Source organism: Solanum dulcamara, chromosome 3 (assembly GCF_947179165.1).
Source record: "Solanum dulcamara chromosome 3, daSolDulc1.2, whole genome shotgun sequence".
Lineage (NCBI taxonomy): Eukaryota > Viridiplantae > Streptophyta > Magnoliopsida > Solanales > Solanaceae > Solanum > Solanum dulcamara.
The window spans coordinates 81,233,869-81,249,604 of record NC_077239.1 but is presented as its reverse complement, the minus strand read 5'-3'; the positions used below and the strand labels follow the sequence as shown (position 1 = coordinate 81,249,604).

The 15,736-nt window shown below is 34.9% G+C and overlaps 1 long non-coding RNA gene across 1 annotated transcript; it reads left to right on the top strand.

Moving 5' to 3' along the window:
- Nucleotides 1-9,115: 9,115 nt before the first annotated feature.
- Nucleotides 9,116-12,073, top strand: LOC129883315 (uncharacterized). Its single transcript, XR_008765898.1, has 3 exons — nucleotides 9,116-9,329; nucleotides 10,194-10,235; nucleotides 11,071-12,073. It is a non-coding gene; the product is annotated as an uncharacterized LOC129883315 (long non-coding RNA).
- The last annotated feature ends 3,663 nt before the right edge of the window (nucleotides 12,074-15,736 follow it).

Below are 15,736 nucleotides of genomic sequence, written 5' to 3'. Positions count from 1 at the left end.
TAACATTTGTAGATTTCACTGTGCAATTCATGCACAACGTTTGTATAATTCACTATACAATTTGTAGTGTTTGTATACTTCGCTATACAATTCGATTCGCGCACAACGTTTGTATAAATCGTGCGACTTATACAAAACTCAATTGTATAATCGCGCGAATTATACAAAACTCAAACTATTACAGCTAAATGTTTGTCGTGAGCTATAATTAATTCAAATTATAACTATATTAGCTAATTAACTAGTATATGTTTGCTTATCCGCATAATTTTCTCTTTTTTTTAATCATATTTGATTTCTCCTTTTCTTGAAGGAAGGGCGACATCATAAATTTGGTTGTTTTTTTTCTTTTTTGTTTTTTATCTCCCATTTTTTGCTAATCCTTTGACGAAAATATTTTGGGCTTTTTGAAGGTATACATAGTAACAAATAAAACCGAAGCTTATAGTTTCAACATTCCGGTCTTTAAAAATTAATGGATTCTAAATTAAAAGTGTATATATTCAATATTATTGTAGTTTGAATATAAAATTTAGACAAAAGCTACTTCGATTAATCTGTAAATATAACTAGCACTCCACTCTGAGTGGCAAAAATTGAAATGAAAGAAAAAAGTTTTAATACGACTTCAGTCTTCATTGCTGTATTTTATTAAAAGAAATATATGAATGAAAAGAGCCAAGCAACTTTATGAAAAGGCCTACTAAATAAGTCTACTATCTTATTACTAACGCTAGTAAGCAAAGGCGGCGGAGCTAAATCAATAACTACAAAAAGTGACAAATCTAATAATTTTTGTTTAGATTCTTTTCATATCAAGAAATTTATTAAATATATATAAATATTATAGTTGCAAACATAATACTAAAATAATTTGTGTTTAATAACAAATTAAAAAAATCTATAAACTTCAAATGATGACTTTCCTTAGGTAAAACTTTAACCATAACATTAGAGGAGAGAGGCTGGGTATTTTAGTTAATTAAATTTCTAACGAATCAAATCATGTCACATGTTAAACGAAAAGGCTAATTAATTTAACTAACAGGGGCGGCGTTTGTGATAAGGGCATAAAAGGGCCACAAAGGTTAACCCCAAGGGCTTTTCATGACCAATAGGTTAACGAATGATATTTTTGTATCAATTTCAATAATTTAAGGCTATTTTGGGACACTTCAACAAACTACTGACACTTTAACAAACTATTTAACCACACTTTAACAAATTGAGTTAATCTAACTAACCTTAGTTATCTTCTAACTAACTAATAGTTTTACATCAGCTTGATTCTTCTAGTTCAACAAATAACAATACTAGCTAATGAAAAAACATTAAGATTGCACCCATCAGCTCCGCTCTTAGTCCTGCGCAAAGTGGAGCAAGAAATTTGTTTTTTGAAAACTACATAGGGAGGAAATTGTTGCAATAGCATTGATTTTTTCTTTGAAAAAAAAAAGTTGAAAATAGCTGCACTTGCAGCGATGTTATTAAAAAAAAATAGTTGAAAATTGTTGCTATTGTAGGAATGTTTTTAAAAAATAATTAAATTTTACAAAGTTACTGTTGAGGTAGCGATTTATCTCTTTTTGTTTTTTTTTAAAAAAGATTGATTCTTTATACATTTTTTAGAAAAATAGCTTTTTTAACTCCGGACTCCCTCTGTTTAATTATTCCATTCATTTCTCTCACACTTGCCTCCATTATTGCAGCTTTTTCTTCTTTTTTTCTTTTGGTTGGTTCAATTATGTTATCTGCAGATTTTACTTCTAATTATTAAAAACATAAACAGTATGGCCGACACAATTGACACATGAAATCAAAAAAGATATATTAGATTCAATAATAGTCGCACTTATGTCCAATACTTCACAAAAAAAAACAAGACATTTGAAAAGAGGGTTTGTTGTATTTTTACGATTGAATGTTTATGTTTGACACGGAGTTCTTGTTTCATGGCCCATATCAATCAAATTCACGAAAAAAATTAAAAGAGATTTAATAGCCAGAACTAGGGGTGTACATGAATAGGGTTGATTCGGATTTTTTACAAACCAAACCAAATTATTTATGTCGGGTTTTTCGATATCAAATTTCTCGGGTTTTTCGGATTTTTTTGGATTTTTTGGTTTTTTCGGGTTTTTTCGGGTTTCTCTGATTTTTCATAGTATCTAATAAAAAGCACAGAGCAATACTTCTAAAAAGGAGTTCTAGTACAAAATATCAACATATAAGATGGAGGCAGAACACTGTTTGAAGTTTTAACTTTATAATATAACTTTATAAGATGAGCTTTTTTTGTATATTATTTAGATGAGTTTCTCAAATCCAAATCTAAATGTAAGAAAGAAAACAAAAATTATGACAAAAATTTTAAAAATATTTATAAATTACATTTTAATAAATATTTTTATGTATAACATAATTTAAAAATAGTATATCTATAATCGGGTTGGTTTGAGTTCGGTTTGACTTTTTTTAGTTAAAACCAAACCAACCCTATAATGGTCGGGTTTTTTTTCCAAACACCAAACCAAGTCAAACCAAACCACTAGTCGGGCTTTTTTTCGATTTGGTTCGATTTGTCAATTTGATGCGGTTTATCGATTTGCCCTGTACAGCCCTAGCCACAACCATCTTCACTATCCATTCTTATAATAAAAAATACTAATCGAGGAGGATGGAATTTTGTGATAATATTTTGGATGATAGCAGGTGATGAAATAAGAGAACTCTTTTAATATTTTGAAATTTGGTAGATTGACATCATGTATAGTAATGTTTATTACTGTATTTAAAATAAGATATCATGTAGCAAGTCGATAAAATAATCCGCTTGGCTAAGTTTTTGAGAGATTTAATGTAAAGTAAAAATAGAAAAAATCAAGCACATATATATATATATATATATATATATATATATATATATATATATATATATATATATATATATATATATATATTTGAATGAAAATTCAATTGGCTATTGATAATTTTATTATTTTTAGAGATTTTTATGAAAAAATTAAATGTCTTAGCCACTTACTAATTGAATAAAAGAAAATAATCTTTTACTTGTTGTAAATAATAAATTTTCGAGTCGAGAAAAATAAATTATCAAGACCGAAAAATTGGAGTAACAAAGAGTAATATTTGATTTCAAAATGTAGTGCGTGTTACAATCTCTATGATAATCCTCTGATTCTTCAAATAATATGGAATATGTTGAACTTGAATTTGATTTAAAGTCAAGGGCTTGAATAGCTTGATCTTCAATTTTCTTCTTCAAATTTGGATTTAAATTATTCGTCACGAACACTTGTATGGTTATGACGAATAATAAATATGAATAAGTAACTTGATCATATATTTCTTGATATTTTCCTTCGTTCTTGATCTTGAACTTGAGTGTAACACCCCTCAAAATTTTTCCTTAAGATTTGGACCCTTCTTGTGTTCGGGGAGGGTCGGACTCGAGTATTGTGGAGCCTTCGCGTGAGTAAGACGAGTTGTTGAGAAATATTGCAGCATTAGAGGTGATGTGGGGTCATGAAGGACCCCTAGGACCAAATTTAACCCAAGGATTCGTCGTGACTAAGTTCGAGGAGGAGTTCGCTTTAGGGGTTGACTTCTAACGACCCTATCTTTTGATAGATGACGATCTGGGTGGCCCACGATCTATTAAATCAAAGGTCGTTGAGTCTTCTTTCCAACGCCACCAAGAATGCGAATTTTGGAGTTCGGAGTCGAAAGATATGACGCTCCTAAGACGAACTAGCGCGGCAGGAATTTCATTTTTGGCCTGGGTTGCAACTGCTGGGTAAATGACCTTGGCGCTGTAAGGGCGCGACGCGCCACTATCGCGCCAGAAACATGCCTCAGTAGTTTGGTCCTTCGCGCGACGTGCCACTAAAAGTTGTGCAGGGTTTTTCAGGCCAATTTTCCAGAATCCAGAAACTTTGGCCTTGGCGCTGTAAGGGCGCGACGCGCCACTATCGCGTCAGAAACATGCCTCAGTAGTTTGGTCTCTGGCGCGGCGCGCCACTGCGAGGTGTGCAGGTTTTTTAGGCGTAATTGGCCTGGCGCTGCAATGGCGCGACGCGCCACTATCGCGCCAGGTGCATTTTTGCCTATTTTTCAAAACTTTGAGAAGGGGCAATTTGGAAATTGCCCCAAATTATATATGTATCACCCTAGACTATTTTGGGATCATTTCTTCAGCCCCCACTCTCTCTCTAAAAAGCCCTAGGAGCTTCTCTCTCTCTCTCTTCTTCTTCTTCTCTATTTCCAACAAAAAGAGTCTGAGAGCTTCGAGATTTGAGTCCTCCATTGAAGACCCAACCACAAGGTTTTCTTCAAGTCTTCACTAAGGTATGTAAGGCTAACCAAAACATGGGTTGAGTCCACCCATGTGCCCTATTCTTGCTTTGAGGTTAGATGTCCATGAAAAAAATAGAGTTTCTTGGTATGGTCTAAGTTTAAATGAGTTTTGTTCCCTATTTATTTAATGTTATATGTGTTGATGTTGTTGAGCTAAGAAATTCCTAAAACCCTCATGTTAGTATGAGTTGATGGAGATGACTTATTATTATGTTTTGTTGATCTCTTTAGCCAGGTGATTATGTTGCTTAAGTCATTTTCCTTAAATGTGTTATTCTACTTGAATTATTGAGCTAAAGTCATAGAGTTGTGATGAGTCTTGAGGAAGTGTCATAAATGCTTACCTAAATGAGGCTTGATTGAGTTAATTGGAGTATAGAATTGACGAGTGGACAAGGTCCTAAATGAGACTTGTCATTATGACTTAAATTGAGTTAAGAATGAGGATAGAGTTGATGAGTGGGAAATGTTCCACATGAAACTAGCCGTGAGGGCTTGTTTGAGATGATTGGATGGAGTCTTATGAGCATAGAGTCATTGGAGGAGTATCGAGCACCGAAGCGGGTAAGAGTATAGTCCATACTCGAACCCCAGAAACTACGCCGCCAACGTAGGTAGGGATGGAACCGTTAAAGTCGGATGCTTCCCCTGGGATCGAACCATTAAAGTCGGATGTTTCCCATTTTATTGTCCTGAAATGATAGAACTTGACTAATCGATGGTATCTATGATTAGGGAGGCGTTCATGCCCTGGCAAGGTATGGACGAACGTGGCAACAAAGTCTGATTGTTGTACTATCACCGGCTCATAGGTGATGATTGTCGGTTAAGAGAAACTCCCATTTAGGCCTTGATAGTGCTCTGAGTCAGTTGAGTTAAGTGGTTTATGAGTTAGTCCTGTCTAAGCTATTCTTGTTGGACTTAGTACACTTGAGTGAGTTGTCATGTATGTATGAGTTGAGACCCTGAGTTGATGTTGATGTTTCCTTGATGTTTGTTTCATCCTGTCATTTTACATACTCGTACATTCCATGTACTAACGCCATTTGGCCTGCATCGTTTTATGATGCAGCGATAGATACCAGAGATCATCAACCGGCGCTCCGTTGAAGATCCACTTACACTCCCAGCTAGTTGGTGAGTCCTCCTAGTTTCTGGAGGATGTTGAGTTCCTTGTATAGTTTTATTGTTGTTGCTTCCTTTATCTTGATTATTGGTAGCCATGGGCTTGTCATTGGCACCTTCTCGACTTTAATAGAGGCTTCATAGACTAGAGTGTGGGGAGGTTGGACTGTTATTTTGAGGAGTCCTATTATACTTATTTTGTTGAGTTAAACATGTTTGGCCTTCGGCGCTTATATTATGAATAGTATGTCATGATTGAGCCTTCCTTTGAGCATTTATGACTGATTGATAAAGTGATTGAATCAGGTGGTTCGCTTGAGGGTCAAAAATGGCTTTCAAGTGCCTACCCTCTCGTGGCGTGACATTGAGCTTGAATTTGATTACTTGAACTTTGTAGTTTTGTAGAAAATTTGTGGTCTTTGATCCACGAGCTCTCTTCTTGCTTTTTTTTTTTTTTTGTATTCTCATGATCATCAATAATAAATAACCCCATAAAAATAGTGTTATACTTGTTTACAACAAATTTTAAAGTGATAGAAAATAAATTATAATATGAAGAAATAGGAATATTTTATTGATGAATAGTGCGGGTACAAATCTATTTTTCCCCTTTCTTCTCTCTGGATTTTCTCCTTGATTCGAGAGCCGTTAGTGGCATGTTTCTCGAACTAGGATGATTTGAATTTGATCTCCATCATGATCAAGGGCCGTTAGTGGCTTATTTCTCGAACTAGCTAGGATGATTTGAAATTGATCTCCATGAAAGGATTTGTGGATCTTCTTGAATTATTTGATTATCAAGAAGAGTTTGGCATATTTTGATCTCTTTATGAATATTCCGTAAATTTGTGGAATTTTTGAGATCTTGATCTTTATGAATACCCAAGAGATTATGGGACATTCGAATTTTTTTTTGAGAAAGACAATATTTAATGTCTTCATAATCTCTCTTTGTGTATATCTCATGAATTTATGAAATTTTTGAGATATTCACAACCAATTAGAATTTGGAGAGAATAAATTTGTATTATTCCACTAGAGTCTTAACTCAAAAAGTGATTGTAGTTATTTTGGGAGAAGGACTCTCTCACCATCACTATTTGTCTACAAATAGTCTCACTCATTTTATTTATTTTTATCATTGGCATTGACAATTTTGATGCTCCTTTTTGCATACACTCTTGAGTTCATCAAGATACGATGTACGTTTTCTAGGAAGTGATTCATATGAATCATTATTCGATGGTTTGACAAATCCTTCTATCATTTTTAAAGGTGATTTGATTGCATCAATTTGCTTGATAGAAAATATCAACTTGCTACTCTGCAACTCAGAGGGTGGGATCTTGACCTTGTTTGTCTTTGGGACATAGTGAGAAATAGGAATCATTCTCTTACTTGAAGATGCCTCACTTGTCTTAGGTACTTTACTCATATCTGAAAGTGTTTCATTCTTTTCAATCATGACCATCGCATTATCAGGTGCTATATCAATCCTTTTTGTGACATCAGCAGGTATCGCGTTATAAACTTTGACTTCTTTTGAAACATAATTCTTTAAGTAGAATTTTGCATCAACAAAGTGCGCTTCTATTTCGGTGAAAGGTTCATCATCAGCAACTACCTTCTTTTGAACACCTTTTTCAAAGTATTTGAAACATTGATGGAAGGTGGACATTTCCACTTTGTTCTGATGTATCCATGGCCTTTCTAACAAGATATTATACGAGGTCTTTGAGTTAATAACATGCATCCATGCACTTGAACGCATATCTTTCATCGTTATATCTAATTTGACAACACCATTAACACTCTGCCCTCATTGGTTAAATCTTTGAATCATCAGACGACTTTCAGACAGTTCATTTATCGGGATTCCAAGTTCCTTCACAGTACGAATAGGGAGAATATTGATCCCAAATCCATCATCTACCATGATCCTATTTACTTTATGTCCACGCACAGAATTTACTATATATAAAGGACGATTATGCTACACTTCACCCAATAAAAAATCATCATTAGTAAATGTAAACTTCGCATCACAAGTGTCTACTTCTTCAGAGTAAGACTTGATAGGGCATTCATGTGATGGAAGTAATGATGTCGATGAGCCTTCTCCCATTGTCTCTTCTTTATCAATGTTACAACATGAGGCCTTGGTGTCCCAATGAGAAATCTTTTCACGGAACCAACTTGGAAAGAATTCCTCTAATGTCACCGGAGAACGTTGTTTTTTATAGTAATTCCCCCCAACTCTTGACTTCTTCACATTCTTCTTTACCCTTTGAGTTTTAGATAGTTTTTTCATCTTTGCTCTTGTCACTTGCTTACTGATCTCTCTTTGCAAGCTCATTTTACAACGTTTTTGTCGTGTCACTAAAATTCATCCTTCATCATCAGTATAAGCATCACAAGATTGATTTTCCTCTAGAGGTTTATCTTCCCCTATTACTTCATTCATCAAATGAACAAGCGATGATGTGTTAATATCTATCAGTTTGAAGTCACCAAATTTAATTATTTTTGGTGATGATGTGGCTAGGACATCACCACCATAATGTATTTCAACAAAGTTGCAAAGAACTATGGGGTCGAGTGAATCAAAAGTGACAGAGACTTGATTTAAACTCTCTTTCTCGTCTTCAAGCAATATCTTTCCTTCATGGGCCAAGTCTATGATCTTTTTCTTAAAGATAAAATTTTTAATAGGATGGCCCATCAAACGGTGATATTTCCATTAATTTGGATCATTAGTCCTCCCAGCCTCATTTGGACGCTTCATTTCAGGTAGCTCAAAGAGTTTAATGCAGAAGCTCTTCAAAAATTGCTGGGACATTTGAGTCCAAGAAAGGATACTCTTTTGCCTGCATTTCCTTCAAAGTCAGCTTTCTACCAGCGTTATTCTGAAAAGTCGTAGTCATCATCCTTTGATTCTTGCTTAGATTTGTAGCTATTTTTAAAGGCACGGCATTAACATTCATTGACTCCTTATTTCCAAACTTAGGTGCCGATTTTTTCCTTTCTTTACCTCCATTTTATCTTTTTCCTTACGAGGCTCATAAATAAGTGGTCCTTCAATTCCGCTTGCAGACATGCTCAACTCCATATCATAAGCACGTGTGGCTAGTTCCTCAAATAATTTGGGTTTAATACTGTTACATTCCGTATTTTTGCATTTTGGATTATTCGTAAGCTAACGATTATAAATTCAAGAACTTTTAATTTTGAATTTTAAAATGACATGATTCGTTGTAGATGCCAAGTTATATGAATAATTTATGTGTAGTAAAATACATCTCAAGAAGGACCCTTAAGCCAAATCAAAATAGAAGCCATCAAATATGTTTTTTCTTAAAGTCACATTTCGGGTAAGCTGACTTCGGGAGGCCATAACCTCTTTATAATTTGAGAATTTGGGAAAACTCTCAACATGAAAGTTGTAGATAATTGAAATATCTTTCCAACCATAGGTTGTGGGATGAAATGTGATATCGGAGTAATAAGATATAGACGTTTTAAGTCTGACAGGCCAAACTAAATAGTGAATTCGGCCCAACCCAATTCTAATTCGGGTCAGGCCCAATACCTACGAAATTAGATCTGATTTTTTGTAACTATTCCTTCATACAAAGATCAACATAATTCTGGAAATTTCCAAAGAGAGAGAGAAAGGGAGTTCTTGAGAAAAATCCCAAATCCGACCAAAATTAAGTCCCGAAATCCGAAGCTCATGAAGAGAAAATTGTTGTACGTCGTGTTGGCTTCAATTTGAGCTAGAAATCAACCAATAAGGAGAAGATTTTATGTGGTGCTGCAAATTCAAGGTAATATTAAAGTCTCCTTTTCATTGTTAACAAGTTTAGTTAGAGTTTTAACGGATTAGAACGGAGAAAATAGTGTTATAAACTAGTTTGGTGATTTGTTGAGATTTATGGGTTAAAGGGTTGTTTTAGGTAGATTAAATGGATGAAATTAGGTTAGTGATGATGTATAATAATGGTTGATATTGTTTTGATGTTGTTGATGAGTTGTTGTTCTTGAATTTGGAGGAAAAAGGTGTATGAAGATTTTGAATGTTCAAACCCGTTTTTGGAATTGAGTAGCTGGTAGTAATTCTGGAATATCTCATTGTGTAGACCTTCGAATTTAGATATTAAACATGTTTTGGAAAGCTAATACACGTACCTACAACTCTTATGTTTATGTCTTAGTCTATATCTGCTGTTATGATGTCGAAAACTGAGCATGAATCTTAAGACAAATTCTGTCCAGATTCTGGATTGAAAATTCCTTCATGTATAGCTGTTCGTATTTTGATGATATCTCTTTGTAGAAAATGAATTTTGAGTTGATTTATTTTGCATTGGAAACTTAAGACATAGATCTAAATGTTTCATGAAGGTTATAAAGTCCAGTTTTGCCGTTTTCATTTTCAAATTTTAGATACAACGTGAGGTACTTGACTTTCCGAATTTACTGCTTTGGTAACATGAATAATAAATCTTATTTTGTGTCAATATTTTGGATTGTTGATGTTGGTTGATGATTATATGGCTGGTTTAAAAGTGGGAAAAGTGAGTGGTATAGGGGAGGTGTTGTCCAATTTTTTTTAGAAATAACCTACTAACGATAGACTACGTTTTATTCTTGTCCATAGCTTAATCATAGTGCTTAACGTTTTAATATAGGTTGAGACAATATTGGACAACGTATACGTATAAACGCTAAAGGTATGTAAAGTTAACATCTTCTTCTTTTGGCATGATCCATATGAAAGAACGAATGACGTATGCTTAAATTCCAAAGAAACTCATATTCGTAGATATACTCGGATGGCTACCGTTCTTGATTTTCAAAATTTATATTGTTATGTCTTGACTCATGTGTATGATTCCAGCCATCCTAGTTGGTATAACTCATGTTGTGGTATAATTCATATTTTAGTATAATCCATAATTGATGTGATTCATAATGACTATTGTCTTGGTTTTCAAATGATGGACTATTTTGCTTATTCTATTAAGTCTCCGATAATGATCAAATTTCGCAAGGTTGCTAATGATACCTTATTCGTGCATATTGTTATGGTATTATTCACCGAGTCCTACGATAGGCCGGGTATGTTATCATGTATGGATTCCACTACATTATTCACCGAGTCCCTTACTAGAGGGCCGGGTACGTGATATGATAATATGATATTATGATGATATGACGATATGATTATGGCACCGAGTCCCATAATGGGCCGGGTACGGTATCAGTGTACACTACTCTATTCACCGAGTCCCTTGCTAGAGGGCCGGGTATGGTATATATATACATATGACGATATATTGATATAATTGTGACACCGAGTCCCATAACGGGCTAGGTACGATATATGATGATATGCATGTCTTCATTTTATAAGACACAGGTACAGTGATTTATTGATTATGATACTTGACTCCTGAATCTTTATTTCAGATGTGATCTCCTTTACGGTATTTTATGCTTTATATACTCAGTACATAGTTCGTACTGACCCCCTTTTGTTCGGGGGGCTGCATTTCATGCCTGCAGGTACAAATACTCATTTTGGAGAGCCGCCAACTTAGGATTCTACTCAACGAGTTTGAAGTGCTCCATTGTCTCGGAGCCCAAACTTTGGGTACTAATCCTTATAATGTATATATTTGTGTATTTAGGGGTACGACGGGGCCCTGTCCCGTCATATGCTATTGTTAATTCTCTTAGAGGTCTGTAGACATATGAGTGGGTTGTATATAGATGTTGTCCGGTGTACTAGTATGACTTATGTTTTTGGACGTTTACATTCAGAATGGAAGCCTTGTCGGCTTACATATTATGTTATCTTATTTTTGACAATTAAGACTCCCCAAGAAATAGGTGATTTTAGTATATATATAAGTAACAGTTTGAGACAACGTGCTACCCATATAAATCCTTTATCATGCTTAATTGCCGATTGACTATAGATAATATGTGTGTATACGAGGGTCCAATTTGGACACTAGTCACGGGGCTAGGTCGTGACAAAAGTGGTATCAGAGCAGTTCATCCTCGGAGTGTCTACAGACCGTGTCTAGTAGAGTCTTGTTTATCGGTGTGTTGTGCACCACATCTATAAATAGGAGGCTACAAGACATTTAGGACGTTGCCTTTCTTTCATATCTAAGATCGTGCGATAGAGCCCAGCCGTAGGACATGAAATTCTTTTTTTCTATCTTTTGATTTCAGCTGAAGAACGACATCGATAGAAGAAAACGATTGATGATATTGGAAGCTACACAATATACGGGTAAGTAATGATGCGAAAGAGGTATGGTGGATAAGGTAAGCATATTGAAGTATGATTGAAATGTAAAGTTGAAAATTGAAAGAAAAAGTAGACATGAAAGTGTAACAGGTGCAGTTCGAGTCGGACATAAGAGGTAAGTCCATCATTTTCATACTGTTGTTGATATTGGGTGCCCTGTGTGGCTGCGATATGATATGAATATATATATGTTGAACCTGTGAGGCATTGTTGGTATTTTCTGCGTGCAGATTTTGAGATAGTAAGAAATACAGAGGAAACTCTGCCTATTTTTTTTCAAAAAAAAAAGAAGAGAAAGTGGGACATAAGTTCATAATATATTTTGAAGGTTGATAACCATGAGGTAAATTTATTGTGTTGTAGTAAAGAGTTAAGAAATACCCCAATGTCATCATTAAGGGACACCATTTTTATTTGGGAAATTTTATTTCGGAAAAAGCCTATTTAGAATTGATTTAAACGAACCAAGATAACTTCCAATCGCATGTTTTCCTTAAAAGAAGCTTTTGTTGAAGGAAAAAAAAATACGTCTCATAATTAAGTTTTACTTCCATTGAGAAGTACAAGGCACTCAACAATTAGTTTGTGAATTAAATAATTCATTCAAAATTTAAGAATAACCTTGGAGGTAAACCAGGTGCATCAAGCACTAAGAGGTCCGGTGGTGCTCGTTGGATTCTAGCTTCCTTTTGGTGGTGGTTGAAGAATGCCTTATGATAATATTTTATTAGTCCTTAACCAATTAATTAGAGATGGAACTGGTGAATGGAAAACATAAACTTGTGGAATATTCAGGATCATGTATTTCATGTGTTGTTCATGAAATGCTAGGATGATTCGAAAGGGGTTTTGATACTAAGGGATAATTTACAAAAAGGTTAAGTACGCTTACTCCACCGAGTATAATTGACCCTTAGTAAGAATCGTGAATAAGGTTAAAAAGTGTTACACTATGGGATTGAGTAAGAACAGAATATAATAGGAGTATGATGAGAATCGTTATGAAAATAAGTAAAGTCTAGCGGAAAAGTGGCTAATGGATATGATTTTGAGTAAGACTAAAAGTTAGTATTGGGTACACAACAAGGGTGAAAGCGTATAAGGCATAAAGGAGTATTGTGTATATGTGACTTCACCTCGAAAAATAGTGAAATCCTTAAATGATAGGAAATGTAGATTTGCAAAAATAACGGATGTATTGTGAGTTTACTAGAGGAACATGTGATATCTATTGAGATAAAGATAGCGTTATAAGAAAGCTTGGAACACTGATCACTAGAATATAAGTGCTACCGAATAGAGAATTTAAAACGATTATAAACACTAGCTAATTACTGATTAGAATAAATGGAATGTGGCTTTGAATGAATTGCTACATTAATTATATCATTTGAGTACCATTTATCAGACGAGATTTTGTACTATATATCGGGAATTCTCATCACCTTGTGATTGTGTTAATGTTTCGTACATGGGTAATCTAAGTTATTGATGATATAAAGAAAGACAGAGATAATGTATTGGAAAAGAATCGCATGAATTTGAAAATTTGAAATGGGGACAGAGAGTAGAATATAAATAGATAATGATATGAGTACACCCTAAAGGGGGGAAGTGGATGAGAAAAATATAACTGTAAGATGAAATTAACTGACACTGCAACACGTTAAGGTGAACACCTAAACTTCATATGAGATCCCATGCTGGAACAAGTTAGAAAAATTTGAAAGTCAGCAATAAATGGAAAAATAAAACCAAGATGATATTTGAGACGGTGCTCAGAATTATTGGTAAAGATCTTGGATAGTGTGACATCAAAAGATGGATGCTTATAAAAAGGACGAATACAACATGAGAATAGTAACAAGTAGCTCGAAGATATTATAAATGATAGCAAGGTTATACTGGATTAGAGGTTGAGATGTTGGCAACGTAATTATCGGCTAATAAGATTGGGATATACAAGTAGCAAAGGAGAGAAATCTCTCATATGGTAGAATATGAGAAAACTTAATAGTAAGTAAAGGAAGGGATGCAAGTATGACAAAATAGACAGCAAGTGAGTGTTAGTACAATAAGAAATTTATAGCAGAATAAGCCAAGAGAAGGAAAGACTATGATTAGAATTGAATACACGCTGTACAAATTCTACAAGATTGGTTATGCAGCCTATGAATATTGGTATGCTAAGGGTGATATCAAGTGATTACTTGATAAGCAGAATAAGAATTTAGTAACCACAATGCGATTGCAATATTCCGGATACATCAAAGAAAAGTATAAGATGGTTTGAGGAAAAACTATAGAGATATAATTAGTATTGGGGGCAAAAGCCATAGGTGAGTCCTGATATCAACTGAAAGAGGTAAGAGAAAATATAGGGACTGCATAAAGACTAACGTGGAGACATTTAGGTATTTTCTGGGCTGATTTAAGCACCTACACATATTCGTATAAAGATTGCAATAGTATGTGTGGTAAGAGAAGTAAGAGAAAATTAGAGTAAAGGGGCAATAGAAAAGTTTGAGTCAAAAATAGAGAAATGACTCAAGATATTATGCCTAAAATATTGCCAGTTAGGGTAAAGGAAATTATGAAATGACTTAACCGAGACAATCAGAATAGGCGGGTTACTGGTTACTGGATGACGGTAAGGTTATAAGATGAAGGAACCTTAACACTAATTGATAACCAACCCAAAAGATCAAGATCAAGAGGTAAAAACAAATGATAGTTAAAGACCTTCAAGTCAAAGTCAGAAAGTTACACATGATGCCGAGGATTCCAGAATACGGATTGTCATAGTAGGGTAAAGAAAGAATATTGGAGTACCAAAATATTACCCTGGTGAAATTTCGATTTACTAGTAGAACTTGGAGTGCGTTATAATGAACTAAAGCGAGTCGACAAACGGAGGAGGTCTATGAACGGCATAATTAACTAAGAGAACACTTGAGAAAATATTGAGAAGCAATTAATGTGATTTTTTTTACAGGCTTACCTAGCACTCCACAGAAGTATGATTCCATATGGGTGATTGTAGATAGGCTGACAAAATCAACCCACTTTCTTTCAGTTAGAACTACATATTCAATAGAGGACTATGCGAGGTTATTTATCAAAGAGATAGTAAGACTTCATGGGATTCCCATATCTATTATCTTAGACAGAGGGGCTTAATTTATAGCTAGCTTCTGGAGATCATTTCAGAAGGGATTGGGAACACAAATAAATCTTAGTACAACATTTCACCCTCAGACTAATGGGCAAGCTGAACGCACTATTCAGACGCTAGAAAATATGTTACGGGCCTGTATTATTGACTTTAGAGGTACTTGGGATGACCATTTGCCACTTATTGAGTTTGCCTATAATAACAGCTACCATTCTAGCATTCAGATGGCACCGTATGAGGCTTTATATGGCAGGAAGTGCAGGTCACCTATTGGTTGGTTTGATGTTGGTAAGGTTAAGTTAATCGGACCTGATATGATTCAACAAGCTGTTGATAAGGTCAAGCTTATTCGGGAAAGGTTATTAGCAGCCCAGAGTCGACAGAAATCATATGCAGATAATCGACGTCGACCCTTAGAGTTTCAGGTTAGTGATTGGGTGTTTTTGAAGGTGTCACCCATGAAGGGGGTAATGAGATTCGGTAAGAAAGGAAAGCTTAGCCCGCGCTACATTGGCCCTTATCAGGTTACTCGTAGAATAGGCAAGGTTGCATATGAGTTGGACCTACCATCTGATTTGGAAGCAGTGCACCCTTTTTTTTTCATGTGTCGATGCTTCGCAAATGCATTGGTGATCCTTCTAAAGTATTCCCCATGGATGATATCCAGGTGACGGAGGAGCTTTCTTATGAGGAAAACCCTATAGCTATACTTGATCGCCAAGTCAGAAGGTTAC